This window comes from Cyrtonyx montezumae, unplaced genomic scaffold (genome assembly GCF_038088225.1).
Source record: "Cyrtonyx montezumae isolate F1298 unplaced genomic scaffold, pur_monq_1.0 scaffold_3, whole genome shotgun sequence".
Taxonomy (NCBI): Eukaryota; Metazoa; Chordata; class Aves; order Galliformes; family Odontophoridae; genus Cyrtonyx; species Cyrtonyx montezumae.
This window is the reverse complement of record NW_027072034.1, coordinates 33452836-33478248: the sequence shown is the minus strand read 5'-3', so window position 1 is coordinate 33478248 and position 25413 is coordinate 33452836. Positions and strand designations below refer to the sequence as shown.

Below are 25413 nucleotides of genomic sequence, written 5' to 3'. Positions count from 1 at the left end.
AAAGGCCATTCTGACAGTTATCTCTGCTGTCAGACATCCGTACTGTGAATACCTTGCATTAGGTAAGAAGAAAAAATCCATGTGACTAAAAATTAGACATTGTCACCTCTAACTTCTTGGTTTGAAAATCTTCACAGGGTCTAGTCCTGGAAACCTTCCTGGTTTGGGCTCTGAGTTCAAAAACTATGATTTTTTTTCTCAGTTTTTTGGGAATAAAGGATTACTTGGTCATGTTTTATGTGCAGGACTAGCCTGAGGCGGGCTTCAGGCAGACTTGAACGTGTCCTCTTGTACCTAGGAGCACTGTTTTCATATGTTTAGTCTTAAAAGATAAGGCTTTTAAAAAGGAAAAGCAGCCGAGAGAAATTAAATAGGAACTGTTCAAAATTGGGAAAGGTGGATGGGCTGGGGGACAGGTTTCCTGAAATCGTGGTGGTTGCTCTGGAGAGCTTTTTGAACACACTTCATCTCCTCTGGCCACAAAGAAAAGAAATCACAAGTGGGAGAGATTACTAATGGGAAATGCCGTATTATTTTCATAAGTCTAATGGATGATGTGAAAGAGTGAATTGTTGGGGGAAGCCAAAATCACACTGAACACTGCAGCATTTAGGCCTGCTCTTGGTTAGTTGCTATACTGGAGACATACAAAAAAAAAGCTAGAAACATGGTGTTGTAGATTACATTGGCAGGATCTCCTAATGTGGAGGCTCACACACAGCCAGCTGGCTACTCTAAACTTTCTGAGGCCAGCTTTGCCCATGGCATGTGAGCTGGGTGGAACAGGAAAAATAGGAAATCACCACGGAAAGGGAGGAGATAAAGAAATTCCCCTCTTGAGTGCCAGCATTGCTACTCACAAGAGCTGCTGACAAATATTACAGATTTTATCTGTGAGGACTGAGGTTTTCCCTGTCATGGATTTGTAGTTTTTCTCCTCCTCCCCTGCTCAACATTTGAGTGTTTCTCAGAGCATGCAGGAGCAGGCTACTCTGATTGCCCTAGATGAGTCATTCCTCCAGATAAGCCTGACTGACTTCAAAACTAAAGTTACTCTGCATTGGATGGAAAACAGTGAGAGAGAAGAAAGCAGACTGTAAATGAGGAATTACTCTTGCCAAACTGCAGTCCCTGTCACATGAAGCCATGCTGTTTCGTGTGTGAGGTGAAGTGCTGTTTTGAACTGATTTCAGCTGATCGTAAAACAAAAATGATGTTGTAATTGTCACATAAAGGCTCCTGACATAGCAGGGGAGAAGACTTCAATCTGTCGCAACCTGTTCTCTTTGAGGAAGAAAAGGTGACTGAGAGTGTTATTTGGCACAGAACAGTGAATCGGAAGCAGAAATATAGTCCTTCTTCATTTTTTTGGATGCATTTACACTTGCTAATATGCCACTCGGTGCTCTTAAAAACTTAACTCTTCATTCCTACCTGGCAGCAAACTGAGAAACTACTTTCCTAGAAATGTGCCAGAAAAATGCAGCTTCTTCAGAACCAAAGATTTCTGTCAAATGTGCATTACAGCAGTTAAGACAGCAACTCTTTCACTGCCCTGCGTGTGGGCTGCTCTCCATGTAGGACATTCCAGTTGGGGCATTCCTGCACAGCCCTAAAGTAGAAATACCACCTTTGCATTTTCCCATCTCCATGCTTCTAAAAGCATCCAGTCTGCTGCCAGGAAGCTAGTTTATGTGCCAAACAGGGCTCAAACAAGATATAAAGGTTGCCATTCAGGACCTCAGGCTTCAGCTCTAACACCTACTTTATCTTTAGGGTAAATTGGGGAATGACAGAATAGGACTGAGTGAGACTCCGTAGGAGCCTTCTGAACAGGACATTTCAGAACAGTAATGCTGTACAGCCCTGACAGACAGACAGCACTGAGCAGACACATCACCATGAAGGATTTCCAAAGGAATTCTCCAATTGGACAAAAACTGAGTGACACTTGATATTTTTGCTGACATGGAAGAGAAAGATACTGTAAAAAAAAAATTTCTTTTACATTTTAAGTATAGCCATATCCAGCAGCAGTATATAATTCTGGATCAGAAGGACCTGCAGGACATAGTGATGAATTTCTCTCCTCTGCTTTTTCCCAGTACTGGTCGGTGGGCTATCCATAGCTATATGGCCCTCAACCTCACCATTTATCTCTCAACATCCATCAGCGAATACTTTGGACCCAAATCTAATGTTAACATTAAGAAGTAGGAGTTTTTGGTGATAATTAAGGGCAGGATTAGATTTAGGCTGAGGCTTAGGGTTGAAAACAGGCAGATCTGAGGTACTCGTTCTGCAGGTACAGCCAACAGGACCTGATGGGCTACAGTGAGGACTAGGGGACCAAGCTTTCAGGATTTACCAGTTAACACTCCTGCAGCCACATGCCCACTGTCCCCTTCTTTAACCTTGCCTCTAACATTAGCTCTCAGCCTCAGTGTACTTCTGTGGCCCATAACTGCTCCAGGGTTATTCACAAGCCATTTGCTCTGGTGGCATTTGTACACAGTCCAACCTAGAGGGCCTCCAAGGATTTCTAATTTTGCTGGTAGTCATTCACACTGCATAATGGACACTTGACCTAAGGTCAAGTGGGTCAAGCAGGACCCAGATACAAGAACAAGTAGGACCCAGGTACAAGACCCAGGTACAAGTTTGTCCCAGAGCCTGTGACATTCCAAGCAGAACTGTTGCTTTGTGGGATTCAGATAACTGCAGATGATAGAGGCAAGAATGCTAAAAAAAACTTTACTTACGAGCATGTAAACAAAGCCTAGAAAGCTATAAGCTGTTTGACATCTCACGTCAGTGATTGATGCTCCACTTGCTCATTCGTTCCAGCTGAGCAAGTCACTGACCAGACACTGTTCCCTTCAGCAGCAGAGACAGTCTCAAGAAACTGTTAATTCTTCTGTCTTCTTGAAGTAAGGCTGCAGCCTTCAACAGTATTGTTCTGACACTACGCGCACATGAATCCTCATTAGCTTCTATACATCTGCTGCCTGTGCAGGATAGCCCTTGCTGGGACATGTCTATTACTGCCACCAGTCCTCAGTCCTAACCTCAGTTTTGGTCACGCCATCAGAAAACTAGAGCAACTCAAGTCTGGAGACTTCATGAAAATCTGCATGTGGGGCTGGAGGAGGTGAGTTGTGAATATAGTCCAAGGATAGTCCCTGAACATTGTCCTGTGTTATTTTTTAGTTCCCTCTATGCAGAAATGTAGCATTATCTGTAGATATGAATCATGACATGCTTATGGGTGAAGATTTTTTTTTCTTCTCAAATTCCTGTTGTAAAATGGGCACTTCACTGAACAAACAAGAGCTTTATTTTGTCGTTGGTATTTTGACACTGATTTTGAGAAAGTGGAAATGCAGTTAGTTTAGTCAGGGTCATTGTGGTTGTTCCATTAACATGATGCATGTTTTCCTGGCCATTATCTCCAAGCTGTTTACACAACAGAGCTGAATCAATGTATCTAATTCCCGTTCACATGCATTCATTTTACTTACCAGTGAAAACTGATGTTACCAGTCTTTAATAAGCACTTAAATTAATTCCTTCCAGACATATCATTTAATGCCTTTCATCCTGATGGAGTTGAATTAGCAGGACTAACTACTTAAGAGTACAGAAGAAGAAAGTAAAACATTTTAGGATTAGATATTCAAGACAGGTTTTCACATTAGCATATTAAATCCGTAAAGTACAGGTGTTATAAAGGACTTCAGTTACCCTCTGGTTAGAAGCAAGCTTTTGGTATGAGCAGAACCTGTGCACCTTAAGACACAGGCTCTGCAGGTGGGTACGAGAGTGTTAGACAAAAGGATGCATTCTCAGTGTAAGTCAGAATGTAAAATTATTTTCCTCAATGTGTTAGAAACAGCCTTCAGAGCCTCTTTGCTGCTCTGGCCCAGCAAAACCATTTCCCCGTGTGAAACCTTGGACAGGGCACCCACACATTTGACACTAGGTCTACAGTTGCACCAGAAAGGTCAAGTATGAGGCAACCCCACTGCATGACTTTACGATGGCTCTCTTATTGCAAATTGTGTGCCTGCCAGTTCAGGGGAGCTGGCCACAAAAGCTTTGTGATTAAAGAACGTGAGCAACCTCTCAGGGACTCACTATCCTTCACTGGTCCCCAGAACTGGGAATCTGTGTGGGCAGTTTGCATTGTGCCCACAATGCCTCCTGGATCAAAATCTCAAGCTGGTTACCCAGTGAGAGAGAAGAAGCCACAGGTCATTTAGGACTTCTTATTCTGGAAAACACCTACACCAATGGACAACACCTACAAGTAACTTCTGCATTATGTGCAAATGAGACACTTCTAATGCGAACAAACACAACATTTTCTCTCTGCTTTCCATTCCCTCCTCCTCATTTTTTTTTCCAATGCAAAATAGGAAATACAAATTTGGGATACATGAGAAAGACTTGAATTTATTTAAGAAATATACGTTGTCACACTGAGCATGAGAATGTGCAGTGTGTTTAAAATAGTAGGTGAAGCTTTACTCTTCAAAGTACTTTCCATACAATAATGTATTTCTGGATAGGTTATGAAGTCAGTATGCTGTATTAGCTATATCCTGTATATGAATGCTGATCTTGCAAACATTTCTTCTAGGAAGATGGATTTGTGTCGTATGAATTTGTGCATTTTGACCTTAACCCTGCTCATATAGTGTCTGTGAATCTTGGGAACCCAATTGCTAATGGGTCAGTAGTAGCAGTACTCTCTGTTTCCATCTTTCTAGCTATTTGCTCATTAATTTTTCTGCTTTAGAGATATGTCAACTAGCCAGAAACATCAAGAAGCACTTTGTGTGCATTACAACTCTGTCTTTAATACTAGGTCTTTTTGACCATGTTCAAAAGCCAGGAATTTTTCTCTTTTTCTCAGAAATATATCCTTCTTTCTCAAACATACATCTAGGGAATTTTACATGCGCAAAAAAAAATTAGGCATAATACTGATCTTATTCATAAAGAGGTGAATAAAATTTAGTCTTGACATGAAATCTGGAGATATTTCAGTATTTCCTTCAAGGGGAGAAAAACACAGGAAATTTTATATGTTTTATATGTGAAGGCATTTCCAGAAAATGTAAATCTCTGTTGGGGCTACATTACTGTAGCTGAAGTCAGAGAATGTATAGGGCTAGATGTGCTGAGGTGGGAACTTGCATTAGGAGAGGGCAGCAGCAGCAGCCATGGAGGGTAGAGCAGTGGGAGATGTCGCACCTAGTTTTGGGAACTTTTTGTCCAAATGCACAAGATAGCACCCTTAAAAGAAAATAAATAAATAAATAAATAAATAAATAAATAAGGGCATCTGGATCTGTGTTCTCCTGAGCGTGCATCTCAGCTGTCTTTTAGAAGCAGAAAGGATTTATCTGAGCTCTTTGTCATGTTCTCTCCTTTTCTTCCATGTCTGCTGAGAGTCATCCTCCCGTATCTTCTGAAACGTGGTGAATGCACATCAGCATCCCTTGCAAGCTCAAGGTAATTTAAAGGTAAAGGGAAAAGAGTAACTTCCATGGCAGCTTTGTCTTGCAGGATCCCTACAATAAAAACCAGCGTAAAATTCCAGGGGAAAATGGTGCAACATCACAGAATTTGTTTTCCTAGTCCTTTCTAAGCTTTTCGCCTTTCTGCTCTTTCTATTAAGGGCCAACTCATCACTCAGATTTGTTTCTTTCCAAAAAAGGGTAAAATCATGCCCATGTTTGCATCCAAGGAACACACAACATGGCTTAATAGGAGGATCTTAGGGTAGTTCTGATGCTGACTGGCTTCTGGTGCACAGAGCAACTATTTCAGGCTGGCTTTGATTTACACCAGAGGCTAGCAGCCAGCCAGCAGAAGCCAGTGCTGTGCTGCTTCTACCCTGGCTTCATTCTCTGCCTATGCCCTTAACACCCAGCCTGAGAGCCACGGGTTGCTCTGCTGTGGCACAACCTTGTGACTCCACGAAGTCCCCAAGGAGCCAGTCTCCACCTCCCGTTCCCTAAACATCAAGCCTCAGAAACCAGGACAGGAAGAGGGGGTCATTCGCTCTTTGTGCTATCCTATTGTTTTGTTAACATTTAACATGCCCCTGAAATAGGGCAAAATATTTTATTATTTCCCATCTTTCTCGAGGCTGCATGTTCCAGTGATGGCATTTGCCATTCGTGTGGCAGAAGATCAGGTACGGGCAAGAGAATCAGAGCTTGAATTAGTTACTGCATCGACCAAGGTGCTCGAGTTGCTTGTGTGTGCTTAAGTAATGACAGTGCTGAGGATAGTGGAGAAGAATCCCCCAGGAACAGAACATGAACATTAATTATAGGGGGGAAAATATATTATTAACATCAGACCGCACACTACAGGAGATCCCAGTGTGACTATTAAAGGAAATTAATTACCACCTCTCTTTACCTTTCAGATCAACTCTTCTTTGTATTGAGAACAATTCCTTCTTTGTTACCACTGGTATTATCAGCTGTGTGAGAACAGTTTTTCCTGGTATTCCATTCACTGGTATTGTGTATCTGTATAGTTTGAAAATAAATATTTGCGAGAGAGGCATTGCATTCTTTCTGAGGGACAGTCCCACAAGCCCAGGTTCAAGCTCTGTGAAACAGATCGGCACGCTGAAATACTGCTTTCTCTGCACTGATAAGTGTGAAGTAGCATCAAAGTCATTCTCTGTGGCAAAACCAGGAGTGGGATTTAGGATGTAGTACAGGAGACCTCTTTTCCATTCCCATTCCTCTCTTTACATCAGAGTAGTTAAAAGCCAGGAGATACTTTTTTAAACTAATCCTGCTTCACAAACCCTTTTCCATATCCCAGTGTATTTTCCAAATGCATCTTGTGTAATCTCACACAATAAATTTTTGCTGGTAAAGTCAGAATCGAGGTCAAAACTGGACTAAAAGAAAACTCATTACAACTTCAACATCCGTAATCCACCCTGAGGAGAGAGATGAATGCAGTGAGCAGGCTATGCATGCATTGTTTCCATTGTGCTCTTGATTAACTTATAATTCGCAAGTGAGGGAGTGTGAAGGAAAGTACTGAGTGATGGAAGGTCACCAATTCCAAGAGGAAATAAACGATACTTGGGCATCCCATTCATCACTTTATTTGTGTAACATCGTTTTGGAATCTGTCTCTCTAGGATAAAGCCCATTTAAAATCTTTTAATATTTTGCAAAGACAAGGCCAGAAGCTTGTGTAATCATAATGACAAAAGAACGGTATATAAGATCTACATCGTCCCAGGGCTGCCAGCTTTTTTTTTTCTTGAAGAGGCCACTAATTCTCCAAATTCTTCATGGCTGTCCTTGGATGGAGGCCAAAAAATGCTCATGATCCTTTCAACCCCACATGAAGATCTGCTATCAATACTATTATTTCCAGATAAAGCAATCCTATGTGCTGCATTATGGTTCACCTTTGCATTCCAAGGAGCATCAGCTTCTCAGAAAATCCTCATTACAGACATGGCTCTGATTAGTATCAGGTTCCCTAATTCTGGTGCGTGCGTGATCTCTCTTCATCTGTAATTGCACCCTCCATTTTTACAGAGTAAATTTATTAATGAGCAAACTCTGTACAGAAAAGAAATTGAATCAATTGCTCCCTTCATGTGAAGAAAAGCAGCTACCCCTCAAATAAGCAACAAACTCCTGAACCAGTCACTTCCTTTAACACACTGAAATTGAAGCAGTGTAACAGTAGCTGGTCTGACTGTGGAAATAGAGATCAGCATTTGTATCAGCTATTTGTAAAGGCCGTAAGAGCTTGACTAAAATAAGAATTAAAAGCAAAAATTGGTTGGTAGAACAGACATATGTGCGAGACAGAGAAAAGACCTGTGCATATATTCTTAATCTGCTTCTACTGTTAAAGTAATACTGTAGCTGTAGGACAGCTAGACATGATTGAAACGCTCTCACACTTTATTTTCTTCCACAGTTTATTGCAGAAATAATAAACACACTGTGCTGCACAGAGTCAAATTGACGCACGTGATCTTCTGCATTATTGGTGGCTAATACGATTGCTCTGGAGCAGGTCAGTGCACATTCTCACTTTCAGTTACTTTGGACAAATGCAAACTAAGTGTACCGTGAAAAATTTCATCACATAACATGGCGTCCAAAAGATGATGTATGTCACTACTGTGATATTTTTATTATGCCTCAGAGAAAACCCATTTTAATGCACAGCTGCAAAAAAAAAAAAAAAAAAATCACAGGTTTTAGAGGAGAAAAGATCCAGAGTAACTAATGTGGACAAGCATTTTCTTTCACGTATACCAGCAGAGCTGCAAAAATGCACGAGCCAGGACATCATCTGCTTTTCTCCACATACAGTATTTTTTTTCAGTGGGAGACAGGATTGAATTAAGTCTTATCGCTGGATTTTGTAACAGTGCTTGTGAGGAAGGCAGTGAATTGCTAGATAGAGAAATAAGAGGAAGCTATGGCATGCACACAGGATCTTGAGGCATGGAGGAATCAAAACATAGTATTAAAACTGATTCTTAAACTCTGCAGAGTTTTTTGTTCAGTGCTCTATGAAACAAATAGAGGAGACGTGGTGTGACAAAAAAATCTTCTGCCAAATGTCACATCTGCAGGGTAGCTGGAGTTGTAGGTAGTGGGTATGTTTCCTGTCCAAAATGTGACTCCTCGTTAGCAGGAAACTTGTTTGTGGAAGGGTAGCAACTGCTGCTCTTGCTTCTTCCAGCTCAGCCTTAGCAGCTTGGCATTCAGGACTAGGCGGTAAGTCCAAGCCAGGTTTACAGGACTTCAGCCCCTTTTCTTTCAAGGGAGTTGCTGCTGCTTCTCACTGATGTGGGAGCAGAGCGGTCTGATCTCCCCCTCAGTGCTGGGAGTGAGGGCAGAGTGGCCCGGCCTCCCCATCTCAGCTGAACACTGCAGGATACCAAGTATGGATGGAGGAGGGGAGGAGGAGGCTCTCCCTGGTGAAGGGGGTGGATGTCAGGGCAGGCTGAACAGCTTCACAGACTCCAGAGTGGGACAAAACCCAGACTGAGACAGAGATAATTGGTTTGATAGTCTAAGAATAAGGAAGCAGCAGATGTCTTTGAATGCATGATAAGAGCAACAGGTCAGAGACTTGGCTCATGGTGATTAGGTTTTGAGAGAGCAGTAGAAGAAGCCTGTCTTCTGAAACTTGGCACAAAGCTACAGTACTTTTTTGAACATCTCTTTGGGATGACAACCTATGATCCCCCTTTTCTTTTTTTTCCCCTATGGTTTCCACATGAGAGTGACTGCTTCAGTCTGCACTTAAGTCCCACAGGAGCAGATTAGAGAGGGAAAAGTATCTGGATCTATGAAAAGGATAATAAAGGGGAAATAAGGGTATCAAGAGAGCCTCTGTTTCCCAGAGAGTCTTCTTAAACGTGCCTTACCATTGACTCAAATATGGACTGATATCCATGGCATAATCTGTGCAATTCCACACAACACCTGCATTTCTTTCGAGGTTTCTCATCCACTCTTTGCCCAGCCTGTTATTTCTTATCCTATATGACAAAAAACCATCCTAGCAGCCAGGGAATTGGAATGCAGCAGAAAATAGCTGAAAGCTAGCAGTGAATTTAGGAGCTGTGCTAACCATTTGGAGATTTATTCTCTTTTTTTTTTTTTCCTGGATAATGGCTAAGTTAGAACCTTTCAATATTTCAAAAAGTGAGCAGTAGAAAATATCCCTGGGGACAGGCTGTGTAAGCTCTGATCCTGTATCTGAAGTCCAGCACCAATATTTTCTCTAATGAAAAAAAGTAATTCATTCAGCTAAAAGAGAGTGAGTTTGACTTTGAAAATTAAAATCAATGCTTTAATTCAATACGCATACAATTACCAGCTGTCAAATGGCATGTAATGCACTTTTACTGGGGGAAATAAAAACACCATCACAAAAGACCAGAAAGGAGGCGTTTGACAAATGTTAGGGTTCTCAATAATGAACATTTTTGGTATTTTTGAAAGCAATGCTGCAAAGTTAAGCACCACAGATGACAGAACATTATGCAGAGGGCATAAAAGGACCAATGGTGTTTTTCAGAGCACATATCACCGCTTCCTGTAATGTTCTGTTGTCACAAATATATGGTGATTAGCTATTTATCAGAGTGAAAGCACATCATAAAACATTCCACATGTCATTGAGTTTCTAATAATCTGTGTCGCTGTAAAGATTAATACATTAAGTCAGTCCACATAACTTCATAAAACACGTTCCTTTGCCAAGATTTGTGTCGGCTTTGGCAAACAGCGGATGAAATGGGAATATCTACTTTTGTTGTCTGGTCTGTGAAATTACAGACTTGTTTTTTCACTCTGGGGCAACGCTGTTTTGAGTAATAAGAATGTCCCCAGTAGTGTTGACAGCATGGGAAAACCTCACCTGCCTGCTTTACTAACACAGTCCTACTTTGTCTATACTTTGGGACATGACTCACCTGCATTGAACCTTTGCAAATCCTTTTGCCCTGTTAAGGCACACTGAGGACCAGCCCTGCATATCAAGGTCAATATTTTCAATTTTGGGCGCTGAGAGTTCAGCACTGAAATCCATATTTAGTCATCTTACCACCTTTCTAAACACCCACAGGTTCTGCAATTTCAGTGATTTATTGCTACCTGTGTTTCCAGCAATACTTCCCCAGAGCCCCATGGTGTCTAAGAATACACTGAAAGTTGTATTTTATTTGAAAGATAGCTAGTGTAATTACTGTTTCTGGGGAAAATAAAAAAAAAAAAAAAAAGAAAAAAGGAAGGAAAGATGTATTGCAAAAGGGAAATTGTTTCAAATCACAGAAGACATCTGAAAATCCATCCACATATTCGTGCGACTTCAGCATACTCCCCTCACTAGCTTAAAAATCTCCTGTTTAAAAATGTGGCCCGAGCCCACTCAGAAATGCATGATTCAAAATGAAATTAGCGATGAATCCAAAGGAAATATAACCTTCCCAGGTCGGAGTGTGACTGATGGCGTGCAGCCCCAGTTCAGTGGGGAAGGTAGGAGTTCATTTAGATTGATTTATTAATGTTTTTCATGGAGTAGGTAAAATACTTGATAATTAATGGCAGAGAAATATGAGTTCAGCGAAAATCCCCCATAAATTAAAAGTATTTAATTTAATAGTAATTTAGAGGATTTTGCAAAGTGCCAGAGCAAGATAACTGCATTTGCAGAGGAAGCAAGATTGAGAGAACTGCCTGTTGGACTGATGCACATAATGTATCTTTATAGCCACGCGATTCACCATTCAGCAGCAGTACTACTATCCTTCCCATCAATATTTCCATGAAGAGAGAAAAAAAAAAACATATCAGGAAAAATATTATTTCGCATTTCATTCCTCACTCTTTAGCTGACTTAAAATTTACTGCATGCCTCACAGTACAGTTTAGGACTCAGCATTATTTCTCAGAATAATGTCAGTTTTAAAATAGCCTGGAATTAGACTGTGGACAAACTGAAGCTGTTCATTCCAGTGAAACAGTTCCAAGTTAGGAGGATATGGGTGAAGCCTTTGAGTGGCTTTCCTATTCCAGCTCAGTCCTTTTTGTCCATCTGCATAGCAGCAGCTAAACTCCATCTCCTTATGGCCCATATGCACTTTATATTGGGCTTTAAGTGGCTTGGCAGTGCTCACAGGTACCGAGATGTTCATCTCCAACTCATGCAGTGTGTTACCAATGGTAATGCTCATGCAAAGCCTCTGACCCATGCACTAGGTCCAGGATGAGGAAGGGGTGTGGGAACAGTGTTGGCTTGCAGATGGGAGAAAGTGCTGGCCTGGGGTACCATGGAAAAGGAGATGAAGGGCAGGTAGGAGATCAGAAAACCCATGGTTGGATTCCCAAAATGTTCATCTCAGCCATTTTGTCTGCCAAGGATTGGAGCAAGAAACTTGTGTTTCTTGACAGCAGGTAGGCTTGACAGCAGTGGGGCAAACCGTAAAACGGTGGGTGATATATTAGGCAGATGTGCCTTGCGAAAGTGCTCATTAAAATTTGTGTGTCATCTTCACTAAGGGAATAGAGAGCATTTCACTTGGCAAATATAGGTTTTATTTTTCCTTTCCTGTGTCCTCAAGGATGAGGTGATTAAAAACAAAAGGTAAGAGTTTTCAAAGGAGAGAACTACATGGATGGGATTGAGATTTGGATGAGGATTGCCCTCTTTTTCCGTCACCCATTTGAAAAAGCTCTGCTCTGCTTTGAGGGATTTGAGAGACTCCTCGCTGCCAATTTTAGGAGTACTGGAACACATTCAATCATAGACAGAAAGGATAAAGTGTACTTAATTCTCTGCACTTCGGGGTGGTTTACATTGGCACAGTCTGAAAGGTTTAGAGTTCTGAAGTTTACACATTCACAGAGTCTTGGTGTTCAGATTTAACATCATGTACTTTTTTTTTCACTTGAAGTAGGAAACAATAGGAACCATCAGAAAAGTTTTTTCAGGAGCTTGCCTTCTGAAGTATGCAAAGCGAGGTGAATGTAGAGGGAAAAACACCCAAGGGGAACCAACTGATTAAAAACGAACCCCCGTAGCCCAATACCCCCATAATAATGTGGCAGTAGGATGTATGAAAATGGAGTGCTGTCATATTGGATTTTATACTACTTTTGTCATAGTTTCTATAAATTAACATATTTTCAGCTGACACTAAAGTTGCTACACTACAGACACTCTTGAGACGGTTTGAAACCCACCAGGCAAGAGCAACAACAGCATCCTTGTGACCAAAAATTCTGATCCATCTTGTAACAAAAGCTGTTCTCCTGGTTTCCCAGTAATGCCTTCATGATACCTTTCTTTTTTTTTTTCTTTTTTCTTTTTTTGGGGGGGATTTTAGGAACTTTCCACTTTTCCCCATCTGAACCCATAGCCCTGTGACTGCCTCTCCCAGGTGTTTTGCACGAGTCTGGGAGCCAGTGGGACCTGACCCATCAACTGCCAGCTGCTTCCACCTCTTTTCTCCTTTCTCTCTTTTTCCTTCTTTCCCTCCTACATCTATCTGTCCTGTACAATGTATTTTTGGTGGCACTGGGTAACTGTTTAAGCTAGCAAGCCTACACTGAGCCACATTCCTGCTTCACTGCTTGTTCAAAGCTGAATCAGGTATGCTGACAAAGAGACGGAGTCACAGTAGAATAGAATCATAGAATCAAAGGACAGTAGAATCATAGAATGGCTTAGGTTGCAGGGGACCTTATTTCCAACCCACTGCCATGGACAGGGTTGCTGCCCTGCTGCCCAGGATCCTGTCCAACCTGGCCTTGAATGCAGCCAGAGATGGGGCTCCTACAACCACTCTGGGCAGCCTGTACCAGTGCCTCACCACCCCTCTGAGTAACAAACTTCTTCAAAATATCTAACCTGAATCTTCTCTGTTTCAGTTTAAAGTCATTCCCCCTTGTCCTATCACTATCAGATTGTGTAAAATGTTGCTCCCCTTCCTGCTCATAAGCTCTCTTCCAGTACTGGAAGGCTGTAATGAGGTCTCCCAAGAGCCTTCTCCAAGCTAAACAAGCCCAGTTCCCTCAGCCTCTCTTCATAGGAAAGGTGCTTCAGCCTTGTGACCATCTCTGTGGCCCTCCTCTGGGCCACAAAGCTCCAGCAGCTTTGTATCCTTGTGCTGGGGGCTGCAGGCTTGGACATAGTGCTCCAGATGGGGCCTCACAAGTGCAGAGCAGAGGAGGACAGTAACCTCCTTCTCCCTGTTGGCCAGCCCTTTTTTGATGCAGCTCAGGATACAGTTGGCCTGCTGGGCTGCAGATGCACTGCTGGCTCATACTCATCTTTTCATCCATCAGGACCCCCAAATCCTTCTCTGCAGGGCTATTTTTTTTTTTTTTTTTTCCTCATGATTTTTACCCCTCGTAACTATGAATGATATGCAACAACATGCAACAATTCAGAACTTTTGGGACACACACTTAGTGTGTCTGTACGAATATATGACACAGATGGCAAATAAAACAGCAAGTCAGCCTGACATTCTGACAGCAAATTTGCTTGCAAGCAGGAAGGATAAATGCACATTCAGAATTGAAAGAAGCACCCATCATAGCCAAAACATGCTTTCGTACCAATACCGTTTGGCACAGAAAAGATTCATTATTTTGCAATTGTAACTTTCACAGTACGTGAGCATGAGGTGAATCAGCTGATCAGTACTTCACTATGGTTTTCAGAATGCCTTTATTCTTTCTTTTCAAAGTTAATATCTGGCAGAGGCACAATTTGATGTTTTGCTATGGGGATTTTAATGACTCCTCTGTTTCTGGAACACAGCAGCTGAATGAATATGCTAACATTTAAATGCACTTTATACTCCCTGGACTGTATCCTGCATTTAGTCTGTGTTCAAGAGGGCATTATGTTGAGACGTTCTGAAACCACTATTCCATTTCAGTCAATAGGGAGAGTTTACTGTACAGCATGAAGTAGAGAGATGCTTGAGTTTGAATAAAAACTATAAACAAAAGCAGTTCTAGTTCGCTCTTATGCCTCCATTTCATCAGTATAAGGCTGTTCTTATGCTGATCAGCAGTGGGTCACTGGAATGCACCCTGGCTATAAGAATAAAATATGCTGATGTATTTTCTTGCATAGCAGCAAAGCAGCAGGAGGATGTCTTAGTATCTGGGGTTAGATCCATTTTAATGGATCCTAAATGACCTGAATTGAGACCAACTATGTATTTAAATTAATTATTTCAAGTGCTGCATTTATCTCGAATACACAATTTCAGCCATAAAATCTGTGGTCTTAAGCATTGCTCAGGATCCCCCTTTTCCAAGCAGCACTTCTCAGAAGAGCTGCCTGGCAGGAAGCTCTGCTCTGGGCACCCCAGAAAGCAGCACAGACTGCCTTGTGAGCTCCCCATGCAGCACTGCAACGCCACGTCACGCAACACAGAGCTGTTTCATCACAAAAATAGAACATCTATCAATTACGGTTGAGGAAACAAACCTCCCTGCAAAATTCAGACAAAATACCCTGCCACTGCTGACACTGACAGCAGGAAAAGAGACACAAGGTGTAGTAACAACAGATGAATTAGAGAATTTCCCATGCAGGAAGACAAAGTTGCCCTTTAATTCTGCACTTGCACTGTAGAATGATTATGCAGAATTTTCTGCTGGTATTGTACAGGCTTTAGTCTGTTCTCATGTTTGTTTGTTTGTTTGTTTGGGTTTTGCTGTTTTTCTTTTTTGTTGCTGTCATTTTTTTGTTGTGCTGACCTATAAGAGTTATCATTACCCAAAATAAATAAAAAAAGAACAGGAAATGTGCTGTTCGGTACAATGAAGATTTGAATTTATTCTCTCTTAGCATTTTGCTTTTCAAATCACCGTATTCCCAGTAGCACAACAAAAATCATTTGCTTTAATGCAATCACTAGTAACGATCATATCAACACAAACCTCTGTTTGCTCATATGTTGAGCTCATTGAATAAAGAAGCTTATCATTTATCTGTGTAGAAGCTTTTAATTAGTTTTCTGAATTTACTCCAGAGATTAATGGGCAGATAGTATTTAATATATGCTTTATTGTTTCCATTTCTTTATTGAGATATCTGAATTTGTATGCTGTTCCACCTTTGATCTTTTACTCTCTCTGTGTTAGTAACCGTGAAATATTTGTCTGCAATCAGATTTATAAAGAATTCCACTAGCCCATTGCAACTGGATGGTGGTGGGTGGTTTGTAGTGTAGGACACAGCAAGTTCTACTCTGTCAGGGATTATAAACTATGCTCAGAAAAGGCCATTTGTACCAGCGTCAGTTGTACATTCTAAGATTTTCAGCAGCTGGATGGGTAGGTGCCTTTTCCTGCTCACATACCAGATGAATATTTCGCAGACTTAGGCATTCCTTTCTTACTGAGATTTCTTTTGACCTTTCCTCCCAGCTGCCTTCATTTTCCCTGGCCCTGACCATCAGGTATGGTGCACAGCTTACCAAAATAAGAGGAAACAGATCTATCAGACTTCAGTAGTAAATCATATCTCCATAGTGTGTGTGCCTCCCTGGCTTTGGCCAGCACCAGCTGCCTTCGTGGAGGAGGTGACACACTGCAGATCATGCTGTTTGAAGAACTTGATCCACTGGCTCCTTGCAGCAGTGTCATAGAATGTGGTGGTGGGGTAGAGTGATTGTGGTTGCCAGCAAGGTGCAGGTGGGCTCCTCGTGGTAGCTGGGCTTCTCTGAGTTTCCATAATGAGGGTGGTGAGGTGCTGGCACCAGCTGCCCAGAGAAGCTGTGGTGCCCCATCCCTGGAGGTGCTCAAGGCCAGGCTGGATGGGGCCCTGGGCAGCCTGATGTGCTGAGAGACATCCCTGCCCACAGCAGGGAAATTGGAGCTAGCTTATCTTCAAAGCTGCCTTCCAACCAAAACCATTCTGTGATCCTATGAAGTCTCCTTCCTGCCACATGTCTGGCCACTGCAACACTGTTCTTGAAACCTCTCGGTCTCCTCTTCACCCACCCTCTCATTGCCAGGAAGAGAAGCTGAGCCCAAGATGCTGAGTTCATCTTAATTCTTGTGTCCTGGGAGAAGGTACATATTCAAAGTGCAGATAAAAGAGAACAGAAACCCTAAGTAAACAACAGCACATCATTTTTATTTAAAACTGCCCTATGTAAATATAAAGTTCAACATTATGGGTTTGTTGTCCCAGTAGGAGAAGGATTAAAATGCTTATTAATGGGATTTAAAAGCAGGAGTTCAGTCATATTAGCTACAAAAATATAATTATCATAATTAAGATTGCAAAGCACTAATGATGCTCTTTAATAATTATCCTTTTTCCTCAGAGATTAATTTTGTAAAACCTGATTTGAATTTTACAACTCACTGGAGAAACTTTGTTGGTGTAAAGATGGGAACCGCTGGTAGCAGGAGCAGGCTGAGAGAAGCAGCACTTGGAACACTGGTGGGATGTGCTGGCACCACGGCTCCGGCTGCTCTGGGAGAGTTTCACAGTCACAAATGCGTTACATGGTGGAAAAAAATGGGTGCAGCCTTGGTCTGATGCTGTATCTGAAATCTCGTCAGTCTTACAGACTTAGACATGAAACTACAAGACAGCAGTGGGAGAGCATCCAGCCACAAAGTCCTTGCATACAGGCAGACCACACATCTCTGGACTCTGTCTCTCTAGGCTTAGGAGTGCCCAGCCAGACCCTGAGCTTGATCTTGTCAGAGGTGACCTTAAAACCCCTTAGCTTACATGATTAACCTGCAAGGGAGACTGCAGGTGGTACAGGGCAATAGCCTGTATGGTCACAGGCTTACAAGGTCCCTCCTGAGAGATGAGAGAGACAGCAAATTCTCAAAATTAAATGACAACAAAACGTCCGTTTAAAAATATCTCCCCAAAACAGATTTTCATGATTCATTTCTCTAGATGATTAAATATTTAGTTCTGCTGACAGGAATATGATAGTTACTATAGAGCAGAAAATTTAGTGCAGTGTGTGAGTTATAAGAAGATATGTTATCAAGCTGTTAACACAGAAGTGATGGGATTATTGGTGTTGATATCTGTATTTCTTTATATCGTGCCGGGATTTTTTTCCTCTGTACAACAGATGATTTAGGCCACAGCTTTGCATTTTCTCAGGACAGGGGAGCTTTTGATTCTTACATGCTGTGTGCAGTAGCAGTTATGTTTTGTCCCACACCTCCCACCTCCAGCCCCCATCAGTGGCAGAGCAGCTATGTCCCCATGGCTGTCACCACGCTGGGACACCGTGAGGGTGGAGAAGAACAAAGAAAGCACTGACCAGTCCCAGGCTTCGCTTTGTGGAGATGGGTCCACCAGGAAGCAACCAAGGTGTCACCAGGGCAGGGAGAAGGCAAGGCGACTGAGAGAACAAACTTTCACCTTAGGTCCTGCTCAATGGAGGGAGAGCTGCCATGTGTGTTTAAGTACCTAAGCCTAGAAAGAAACTGGACTTCTCATTTAGTTTCTGGTATACTTTCACTTTCCTGCTGAAATATCCACAGAAACATGTGGCCTCATATTTTAGCATCTTAAATGTGGATGAGACACCATTAAAACGCGTAAATTTTGACAGCACTGTCAGGAATTCAGAATTTCCTTCTGAAGTAAATTTCTCCACTGTTAGTAAGGTTATACCCAGGTCCAGAGACTTCAAAACAAGAGTAACCTGGTTCCTTGAGAACCATCTCTAAACAGTTAACAGACAAAAAGTGGGGGTAATGAGACCAACCTCTTTCAGCTCCTGGGTATTCTGCTTTACACTGTAGTGCAACTGTAGCCTGTTTAATTGGATGGAAAGGATTAGAACGATCTTGTCAAGGCTATTGCTGCTAGGAAGGAAAAAAACAAAGACAGGGACTTTGACAACAGTCCCATCAAAAATGACTGATTTTCTGTTTGTGTCAGTGCTTCCCAGTTAGTTCATGCCAAACAACACAACAATCCTTGAGATTTGGACAAATAAATCTTCAGAGTGTTACACTCACATATCCTGCCAGTTTGCATGTTTTGTCTGTGTGTTTGACTGTCAGATCATAGGTTCAGATGTTAGATTATTCTACTTACTGAAGTATTTGCAGAAGCAAATAAACTTGAACAGATTTTTACAACTGAGAATACTTCATAACTGAGACCATCTTCAAAGCTTCAGGGGAAGGTTTCAGAGCTAATAATTACAAAATAATCTGTGCAGCTCTACCTGTATGTTTAGGCCTGGATTTGGTACAAAATATAAGTATGCCGGGGAGTTCTTACAGCAGTATAGAGTTAAGCGCATGTTAAAATCTTCGTACATTTGGGGCTTCTGTGAGATTAAAGTTTTATAAATACCTAAAACAGATTAAGAACATGAGAAGCAGAGAGTGAAAAATAAATTTATTTTGCGGTTAAGAGCCTTTCTCATGGCAGGACTTTTTCTTCTTCTCTCTCTCTTTCTTTTTGTCCCTAATTCTACAATAAAACAAATATTATTTTAAATTAATGGCTAAAGATGACATAACAGATGCATGACATTCAGATCTGTAATGTTAAAACGTGTTCCTCACGTTTCCTTTCTCCTTGATGGGTGGTTTATAAAGCAGGAGATGTCAGTGTAGAGGAGACAGGTATTGGTAGCACAGAAGAGAAAAAACATTAAAACAGATTTCAAGAAAGTATGTTATATAGGAATTTATTCAGGGAACATGAGTATGTTTCTGGTGGAACCAGCTGAGTAGATCCAGAACCACAGGACAATTCATGTTGGAAAGGACCACTGTCAGTGTCCAATCCAATCTCCTGCTCAAAGCATGGCAGCTCTGGGGTGGGGCTATGTTGCTCAGGGATGTCCTGTCATGTCTGAATAGCCTTCAAGGAAGGGAACAGCACAGCCTCTCTGGGCAGTCTCCACCGCTGCCTGGCTGTCCTCATGGGGAAGTTTCTCCTCTCTTCTTTCAACTGATGCTCATTACTTCCTCTCCTATCCTGCACTGCCATGAGGAGCCTGAATCCAGCTCTTTGTCAGCCCTCTGTAGGTTCTGGTGGGCCTGCTAGGTGTCTCAAAGACATCCCTTGTCAGCAGTGAGCCATCCCAGTTCCCCCAGCCTCTCCTCATGGGGAGGTGCTTCAGGTCCCACCACCCTGGGGGCCCTCTGATCAATTCCATCCAATCCTTTCTGTGTTGGGGTGTCCTGAACTGGGCACTCTTACCCTAGACATGGTCTAACAAGTGTTGAGATAATGCTCAATCAAGTCATGTCCTCCTATTCATGCCACCCAGGGCACAAATGCACACCACCACATCTTGCACAGCTTGATGCCTGCCAGGACTCCCAGGGCTGATCCACAGCAGTCCATCTCCAGCCTGTACCAACATCAGAGTCTCTTCCATTCCAGATATCAGATATGGCTGTGGTCCCTGTTGAATTTCATGAAGCTCCTGTCAGCTCTTTCCACCAGCCTGTTTGGGTTCACCTGGTGGCAGGCCTGCCTTTGAGCGTAAAGCCAGCTTAAATGACACCTAGAGCTCCCTCCCTCCCCATCTACAGATCCTGTCATTTATAACAGGCAATCAAGATGCTCTGCTGTGATTTACACTTGGTAAATCTGTGCTGACTATTCTCTTTCGTGTGTCCAGACATGTGGTCTGTGGACTTACTCTGCAGTTTCCCTGGAACTGAAATAAGGCTGACTAGCTTGTTGTTTCCTGTTGCCTTCTGGTTGATTTGTTGTTGTTGTTGTTGTTGCTGCTTAAGATGGGCATATCAGTCTTCCTCCAGTAATCAGGGACCTCTCTGAGTCTCCACAGTGTCTCAGAGAGGAGAGAGATCAGCCTAGTGAGGACAGCACCAGCTCTCCCAGTACCTGCAGAGGCAGCCTATCAGCCTCCCCCAGCTTGTATGGGTCAAATTTCCTCAAGGTCTTTTAAGTTCCTGGAGCTGACCCTCACCTATTGCTGGTCCTTCTGCTCCTCTGTGATCCTGCCTCCAACACAGAGTCCTGGGTGACCCTGTAGGGGAAGGCTGGGATTGTAAGTAAGAAAGGGACAGGCTCTTTATCAGGGTCTGTTGCGATAAGACAAGGGGAAATGGTTTCTAACTGAAAGAGAGGAGATTTAGATTGGATATAAGGAAAAACTTTTTTTACAATAAGGATGGTGAGGCACTGGAACAGGTTGCCCAGGCTGATGGTAGTAGAAGTCCTGTCCCTTGAGATGTTCAAGGTCAGACTGGACAGGGCTCTAAGCGACCTGATTGAGCTGTAGGCATCCCTGTTCATTGCAGGGGTTTGGACTACAAATAAATGACCTTTAAATGTCCCTTCCAACTCAAATGATTCTATTATTCTTTGATCTGTTTGCTGTCATTATTCCACCCAACCATCCAGTTTTGTAGCAATCCTTCCTTACTCAACCTTTTCCTACTGTGATATTGCAGAACAAGCTGTTCTTCTTGCCATTGACATTCCCTGCAACTGTCAACTGCAGGTAAGCTTTGGCTTTCCAAACACCGTCTCTACACACCCAATAAAGTCAGTTAAAAAAGACAGTAATTCCAGTGGACGATTTGCCATCCCTTGCCACATTGCCCATGCACAACCTTGGACAAAAATATGGCTGTGCACCCTAGTTGTCTAAGTCTCACTTTTCCTGAACTTACAGTAGTTGCACTCTGCCTAATTCTGCATAGTTTTGTAAGAAGGGAGGAATACAGATATGCCAAACCAGTAATGATGTAGGTTTTAACTGCTCCGTGCCTCAGTTTCCTTGTTAAAACGCACTCATCAGTTCCAGCACACCGTCCCTATTTTGCCATATCCCTGCTTCTATAAATGCGTCGCCCTTCTGTGAAGGGGCTATCCTCCCCAGAACAGGCTTTCCCTCGTGAGGGCCATGTGACAAGCCCAGGTCCCACTCTGCAGGAGAGCGGGCTGCAAGCAGACCATTGCAATCACGTCCTCGGTTCATCACATGCAGCAATGTTACCGAACTGACCTACTTTTCCCGTCCGCCCACGGAAGGCTAATCCTGTTTAGCATTGCTGGAAGGGAACGGGCACGCGGAAGAGTGCTCCGAGTTATACAGATGGCAGTCTTTGCTGATTAATGTTACTTTAATTTGTTTGCCTTTCTGTTTGCAGCCGTGTGAGGGGAGAGCAGCGTGGGGCTGGACCTGGGGATTCACTTATCCTGCTCACTGAAGTCTGAGTGGCATTAGCCATTTGGTAACAATCATAATAAGGAAGATAACGAGCATGCACGTCCTGATCTCTGTCAGGGACGCCAGGCACTGCACAAACTTTATGCCTTGCTCACAAGCTAGAGATAAAGGATGCCCTGCGCTCACCCTGGCTGCCCTCCCTGCATCACTGCGCTGCTGGCATCAGCTGTGCTCCTCCTAGCTCGGACAGATGCAAATTATGCCGCAGCTATAGGGGGCTCACGTACTGCACACCCTGGAATCTAATTGCCCCCGGGGGCAGCGGGGGGAAGCTGTCCAACAGCTCTCAACAATGGGTGCAAGACTTTTGATGGACAGAAAAGGATACCTTTTCTCACTAAACGAAGAATGAAAACAGAGTACAGTATGAGCCCTTACTTCTCCTCATTATAATGTCATAGCACTCAGTTGCGTTACCTGTAAGCAGTCCCTGCCAACCCCAGTTCGGAAGAGCGGAGCATTAATTTCTGTCAAATTACATCATTTTCATTGTCTGCATTTGGATTATTTTTTTAATGTCTGTTTTGCTTCAAGCCAGTCACCATGTGAAGATTCACTGTAAACACGTGTGTGAAACATGGAGGAGCCCATGAGTTTCACAAGGTTCAGTATTTCCTCCAGAAGTTTTCTTCTTTTCTTTTTGTGCTGGGTATTTCTTGGAAATCTATAAACAACCTCTTCTCCAGTGTAAACAGAATGTAGTAAACCTCTGACTTACAGAAGACAGAATTGCGCTCTGTCAGGCAAAGACAGTCGTAACTCTAAACCCAGACTCATACTGTGCTGCTGGATTTCTCCTTTGATCATAAAAAGAGTGATTCCTATAACAATTACAGCATTACATGACCTCTGGTAACTGCCTTTCTCTCACTGAAAAAGCACGGTGCCTTCTCAAGCAACAATCTATAGCATGAGGAAAGTGAGGTTTTACTTTCTTATATTGTATTAAGTCTATTCTGTTCACATTTTTGTAAATCAGTTTGGATTGGTAGAGGTGTATGTAGGCTATGGATTCTGTGTGTTCTTGTAACAGCTCAGAGATTTCCATCTGAAAAGTAAATTTGGAGGGGTGCATTAAATTTGTCTATGAATCTCTTGATTTATTCTGATTTGCACTTATATGAATCCTTCCTGTATGCACCGTAGCTGTCACAGTGGGATGTCTGAGTGCTTCATCCATGCCAGAGAAACACTGATCAAGCCATTTTAAGTGTTCAGATGGTCAGTTGTTGCCTGTGACCCCTTGTTTCCTATTTGAGGTTGGATATGAGGAAACATTTCTTCTCAGAAAGAGTGGTGAGGCAGTGGCACAGGCTGCCCAGGGAGATGGTGGAGTCACCATCCCTGGAGGTGTTCAAGGACCGTGTGGATGTGGCACTGAGGGACGTGATGGTGGTGATAGGTTGATGGTTGGACTGGATGATCTAAGAGGGTTTTTCAACCTTAATGATCCAATGATTTGCGGTTCTTGCTCTTTTCTTCCCAGCAAGAGAAAAGAAATACTCCACTCTTCAGTCCATGCTACCTCCTACTAGAGCTCTGCCTTAGCTGAGAAGGAGGAGTAGGTACAGCTGCTAGCACGAAGCCACAGCACTACTCCCCAGTGTAGGCAAGCACCCACCAAACCCATGGTGTGGAACATCCATGGGACAACTCATCATGCCAGAGAGGAAAGGGGAGGAAGAGCCCAGCCTTCCTCCCAGGCTGCCTGGTGTATAGCTGGAGGAACACTAGTGCTGTGAGTACCCACCAGGCTTCCCCAGCCACAGCCCTGGGCCTCTGGAGACTTACATCTCTGTCTTCATCATTATTGAACAGAGAGTTGTAATTCGGCTGAATTAAATGAAGGTGATTGAAAATTCCTGTTAAATGTCAGGCTGATTTGTAGGTGCTGAGATTAGCTCGCCACATGGCAATTTACTGAGAAATCAAGAGCTGCTTACTTATATTTTGAGTGTCAGTCATGTTACAGGATATCATCGTGAGCAGTAGGACAGTAAGGAGGTAAATAAACCTCCCCGACACAGAGGAGTCTAACTTACTGAGAAACACGCTTCCAGCGTAGCACGAGGTGATCCTGATCAGGTCCAGAGGAATTTTACAGTGTGAGCATTGTGTCACTGGGAAAAGTGTATCAACATAAACACAGTCTTTCTTCTGGGGAGTCCCTGAAGAGAGCTGGCACCGTCCCTGAGTTACTCCTTTCCCAAACAGCTATGAATGAATGGGGGAAGATGTGTGTGCTGTAATTCCCCATCTGATGACCAAGTCAGAGGGGCACAGTTCTGTTTCCTGCATTCCCCATTAGCTGAAGAAGCGCTTGTTTTGAAAAGCAGAGAAAAACTAGAAGGAAAACATACAAAATAAAATATTTCTATACATGTTGTAATGACCTAGAGCCCTGGTGGTGGCTTTACAGCTTGTCCAGACTCCTCCTGGTAAGGGAAGCATTCTGGCAGACCTCAGTGGCCCAGGGGTGGGGAGGGCCATGGTTTGCTACAGAAGTAGCCTAGCTGGCCACCAAGCTGGTGTGGAAGTCCTCAGCTAGCAACGAACTGACCCTGCATGTTTTGGAGCCAGGCAGCAGTGACAGATTCTGCTGTATCTATTTTATTGAGAACAGCTTTAATTTCACACAGTACATATGTACCTACAAACACTGTTAGCAGCGTTTATGATGCTCTGGAGATTTCACCAGAAAGCAAACAGAAGTGAATTGACAATCAGATATTGTCTAACAGTAGCGACAGCACAGCGGGTCCAGAATTTCCTGTTAAGTCAATGAGAATCCTTGTTTAGCGGAGACTGGCCATGAATTGCTGTATTGGTCTAGCCAGGTCCCTGGCAGAGCAGACCAGTCAGACCTGTTGCTTTCTGGTAAGGGTAGAACCTTCCCTGCAGTGTAATTCCTCAGCAGTTCACGCAGTACAGCTATAGTAAGCCATTTTCCAGAGGACCGTTGTGTCTTGCAGAAGCAGATGGGGCTGAGTAGCACCTATCTCATCCATCCCCACCCTGAGCTCTGTCTCCATGTTCCTGCTTTCAGATGGGGATGTGCTACAAAAAGAGGAGCCCCTGGTGCAGCAGACGAGGATCTTCAGTGATTGAGAGAAAGTCCTCTGCTGATGCTGCCCTGTGTCTCATGTCATGTCCTAGATTCAGCAGGAGGGCATGCAATGCAGCCTTGTGAGCAAAGCTCCAGCAAGGGAAGACAACAGTCTTAAATGCCAGCCCTTGCCATTCAGACAATGGCTTCTTTGCTCTCCAGTGACATAGCTGGGCATTGCAGGTTCAGTAAGTGAGCAAATAACAGTAAAAAACACTGAGTTTGTTGTCACATTTTCATGTGAATTATTTGAAAATGCTGTAATTAGGCTATCAGCCCCATTTTGGCACTTAGTGAATAATCAGCCATAGGATTTGTAGAATACTGATAAATTAAATTTAACTGGGACTATACGTTTTCCTGGTCTAAAGTATAGATTGTGCTATGGCTGACTGGCCTGCTTTCAAACCCAAAGAAATATCTGAAAAAAAAAATCATAACAACTACACTGTGCTATTTATTTTGTGTATCACAGAATTCAGCAATTTAAATTTGCCAGCCCCTCAGCCTTCAGATTTTCTATTTGTGCTGC

General features: G+C 42.9%; 1 protein-coding gene across 2 annotated transcripts in view; it reads left to right on the top strand.

Annotated features, from left to right (window-relative positions):
* NPAS2 (neuronal PAS domain protein 2) overlaps positions 1-25413 on the top strand; it is a 96928-nt gene that overhangs the window by 19668 nt on the left and 51847 nt on the right. The window contains exon 1 of one of the 2 annotated variants that reach the window (XM_065741139.1): positions 8006-8082. The exons of the other annotated variant lie outside the window; for it this stretch is intronic. The gene's annotated coding sequence lies outside the window, so the exon portion shown is untranslated. Of the gene's footprint in view, positions 1-8005; positions 8083-25413 lie in introns of those variants that run through there. 2 annotated transcript variants of the gene reach the window in all.